The sequence below is a fragment of the Cajanus cajan genome, chromosome 3 (genome assembly GCF_000230855.2).
Source record: "Cajanus cajan strain Asha chromosome 3, NIPB_CcT2T_4, whole genome shotgun sequence".
In the NCBI taxonomy this organism is placed as follows: Eukaryota; Viridiplantae; Streptophyta; class Magnoliopsida; order Fabales; family Fabaceae; genus Cajanus; species Cajanus cajan.
In genome coordinates this window covers 3,374,986-3,379,617 of record NC_138519.1, presented here as the reverse complement: position 1 = coordinate 3,379,617, position 4,632 = coordinate 3,374,986, and the positions used below count along the sequence as shown (strand labels likewise).

At 34.8% G+C, this 4,632-nt stretch overlaps 1 pseudogene; it reads right to left on the bottom strand.

Annotated features, from left to right (window-relative positions):
- Window positions 1–873: 873 nt before the first annotated feature.
- LOC145955960 (secreted RxLR effector protein 161 pseudogene) lies at window positions 874–1,497 on the bottom strand (annotated as a pseudogene).
- Between the last annotated feature and the right edge of the window lie 3,135 nt (window positions 1,498–4,632).

Genomic DNA, 4,632 nt, shown 5'->3' with positions numbered 1-4,632 from the left:
CCTTCAATGCATAAGATGAATAGGTTGTTATATGAACTAACTCCTGAGGTGTGGAATGCACTGTCGTAAATATCTTATCTACAAACTTTCACGTAAATCTCCCATATTTATAAACTCTCATGCAAGTTTCAGATACAATAAGATCTCTTAGTACTAAATTGAGAATGCAAAATTAGCAAATTTTTAATATAGAAAAGAGAAAACTGAGAAGAGAACAATACTCTACTTCCTCTTACTAAATCTCAATATTAAAAGAGAGATCACAGAAGAAATTAGTAATGCTAAGTACTTTTGACTCTTATTAAATTTCAATATTTATAATAAAGAATTATTGAACATTATTAATCACGATAATTAAAATAAATTAATTTTGAAATATTTAATCATTAAAATTAATTAAAATTACAATAATCAAATTATTTTATCTTATTAAAATTAATATTAATTAGACTTTAATACTAATTGAGTCATGGCAGTTGTAAATCAGTTTAATCGGCATAGTCCCTTCCATGTACTACAAACAAGTCTTCTTCTTAATATGATCATTAATAAGGAGCACATACTTGGTCCAACTTTATATCTTTATTCAAGATGACACCTGTTTACATTACTCTAACACAAATATGCATAAAATCATACAAAACAGGTACTCAGAAACATATCATTGATGAGCTCAAAATGTCAATCACTTAATATAAAATAAACATGATACTCAACAATCATTAGTAACAATAATGCCCATATTTTTAACATGCTCAATAAATGTTTTGGGTGGTAATCCCTTTGTTAAAGGATCAGCTATCATAAGATTTGTGCTAATATGTTCTATTGACACTCTTTGTTTCTGAACTTCCTCCTTCACGGCAAAGTACTTTAATTCCATATGCTTAGCACCCTTAGAGTACTTGTCGATCTTAGAAAAAATACTGCTGCAGAATTATCACAATACATTTTCAACGGCTTAGCAATACTGTCGACAATTCCAAGCCCTGAAATAAAGTTCCGCAACCAATTAGCTTCAATTGTAGCCTCAAAACATGCTACAAATTCAGCTTCCATAGTCGATGAAGCAACAACTGTTTGTTTTGCACTTTTCCATGATATTGCTCCTCCAGCTAAAATAAATACATAGCCAAGAGTGGATTTTCTTGAATCCACACATCCAGCAAAATCAGAGTCTGAATATCTAATCACCTCAAGGTGATTAGACCTCCTATATGTAAGCATGTGACACTTTGTTCCATGTAAGTATCTCAGAACTTTCTTTGCAGCTTTCCAATGTTCCATTTCTGGATTTCTTTGATATCTTCCTAACATTCCAGCTGCAAAGCTTATATCTGGTCGAGTACAGATCTGAGCATACATGATACTCCCAACAACTGATGCATACGAAATTGCTTCCATTTGTTTTCGTTCCAAGTCATTTTTAGGACATTGAGTGAGACTAAACTTATCTCCTTTCTGAATTGGAACGGGCGATGCTGAGCACTTTTCCATCCTGAATCTCTCTAGTACTTTATTGATATATGCTTTCTGAGACAAGCTTAACAGTCCTTGTGATCTATCTCAGAATATTTCTATTCCTATCACATAGCTTGCCTCGCCCATATCTTTCATTTTAAAGTTACTAGAGAGAAACTTCTTAGTCTCATGAAGAAGACCAAGATCGTTAGTTGCAAACAAGATGTCATCAACATATAGAATTAAAAATATAACTTTACTCCCACTGACCTTCAAATATATGCATCGATCAACAATGTTTTCTTTAAATCCAAAGGAAACAATGGTATCATTAAACTTTAAATACCATTGACGGGAAGCTTGCTTAAGTCCATATATTGATTTCTTTAATTTTCACACCATGTGTTCCTTTCCTTCAACCGAGAACCCCATTGGTTGGTCCATGTAAACATTCTCCTCTAAATTTCCATTTAAAAAGGCGATTTTCACATCCATTTGATGTAGCTCCAAGTCATAATGGGCTACTAATGCCATGATAATTCTAAAGGAATCCTTTCGTGAGACGGGTGAAAAAGTCTCTTTGTAATCAATGTCATCTTTTTGAGTAAAACCCTTAGCAACAAGTTTAGCCTTGTACCTTTCAAGGTTGCCATCAGAGTCACGTTTAGTCTTAAAGACCCACTTACAACCAACTCTCTTGCAACCTTCTGGCAATTCTACAAGGTCCCAAACATCATTTTATTCCATGGATTTTAATTCTTCTTTCATGACATTTAACCACTTTTCAGAATTATCACAACTTACAGCTTGTGAAAACGAAACTGGATCATTCTCATTAATACTTGAGTCAGTTTCTAACTCATGTAGATATACCATATAGTCATTCAAAATAGTTGGTCTTTTTCTCTTTGTGACCTTCTTAATGCTATTTCTTGTGGTTGTTCTACAATAGGTTCATTATGAATCATGGGTTCATTATTGTGTTGCTCTTCTTTATTGTTGTTTGACTCAATAGTTAGAGGAACACTTACTTTATTGCCAGAGGCATAAGTCAAAGGAACTTGCATTCTAACTTCTTTGACTTCCACTTTCTGTGGAATTGTACTCCCATTAACTTCACCATTTTCAATGAACCTTGCATTTCCAGTTTCAACAATTCTCATATTATGATTAGGACAATAAAACATATACCCCTTTGATTTTTCTGGATAACCAATGAAATATCCACTGATTGTTCTTGCATCCAATTTCTTTTCTTGTGGATTATAAATCCTTATTTCTGCCTGATAAATGTCTAATTAGTTTGATTTAATACTCACTTGAGACACTTATCTAGCACATTTTGTGTACATATTGATATTATTTTGATCTATATATGCTTAGAATCAAAGAGGTGCTTTTGATTAATGTTAGTACAGGGAATAGGAAGCCTTTGATCTAATTTGGTGCTTATTTTGTAGGTTTTGAAACCTGGAGAAGAATGGCTCAGCCATTCTAAAGCGCTCAACGGAATCAGGTCAGAGAACTTCCCAAACTCAAGGCGCTCAGCCACTTCAAAGCGCCCAGCAGATTGGCCCTGGAGGAGAAGGAGTGCTCTCTGCCTTCAATCCGCTCAGCCATTCCCATCCGCTCAGCGGATTTCAACCAGGAACAAGGGGTGCTCTCTGCCTCTAAAGCGCTCAGCGGATCTCAGGCGCTCAGCCCTTGAGGTTTCTTCATGGTGAAGAACTCCCAATCCGCTCAGCCGTTTCAAGGCGCTGAGCGGATTCTTCTCTTTCCTGCCTACTCTGTTTTAATTCTAGCAATTATAAAAGGGCAGGGGAGAGAGAAAAGGCGAGGAAGACGAAAACAAAGAGAAAAACAAGAGCTGGGAGCACAGGAGGAAGAAAGAACAGAGTGGGAACGAAGATTTGGAGGTTGGATCACTTGGGAACGAGGATCAACTCCTTTTCTTCATCTCTTTCTTTGTAATTTCTTCTTCCACTCCTTTGATCTTGTAAATGGCCATGAGGGGCTAAATCTTTGAGGATTGGTCTAGATGTAACTACTAACTCTTCTTCTTCTTAAATATATATATGCATTTCATTTTCATTACTTGTGTTTGATTCTTCTCTTAATGCTTATATCGGCTTGATCACCCGTTGTATGATTTTTGGTTTTTGAATCCGGTTGGAAAACGTTTTTGAAAACCCGAACTGAATCTTGCACCTAAACATCTCTTGCTCTAGGAATAGACTTGATTTGTTTAGTCACCTTGTTCAAGTCATTGTTCTTAATGCAAAGTGTTAATCATAAAACATAGAGGAATCATGTTTTAGATTAATTACTTTAGGATTCAATTTTGAGGGATCTTGTTGAATTACTAAATGAACGTGGAGGTCATGAAGATGAAATCATATTTATTTTAAGGAAATTTAGGAGTTAGCAAGTGCTCTAGGGTCCAATCCTTGTTTTATATAATTGTTCTTATAACTTTTACATTACTGTTTTAATTTTGCCTCACATTAGCTCACTTCCAATCATATCAACATATCTATATTAATCATTAGAGTAAGAATTACTAAATTCTCAAATCCTTGAGGACGATACTTAAATACTACATCGAAACTTGGTCCGCTTGCCAAGTGGAGAGATTGCGAAAATCTTCATCAAGTTTCTGGCGCCGTTGCCGGGGATTTGGTGTTATTTAGTAATTCTTGTTCTTGTGATTTTGTAATTTTGTAAATAATTTAGTTTGTGAATATTTATAATATATAGATATATTTGTTTTGTTGTGTTTTGTGGACTCACCTATATATTTACAAGTAAGTCAAATCATATGGGGCTATTGAACTTAAAGATCCTGCCACTGGAAGGATTTGGGTAGTAAATGGTCAAAGGCTCAAACAATATTTGGGTGGCGAGGTGAAAGACTCACCACCATTACTCATCTGAAGGAGCCATGGTCATACAGGAAGTGTCAAGCTAATGACAATAAAGAAGCGCTTACTGGGAGGCAACCCAGCTATTTTGGTTTGAATTCTCATTTTCATTTTAGTTTAATACTTTACATATGTAGTTATGCTTTTGAAAAGTTGAGTTTGTGATTTGATGTTTTGATGATGCATTCTATCAAATGTTTTGTTCCTTCAACATTCTCTTCTCTTGTGTTATGCTTTTTATAGTTTATTG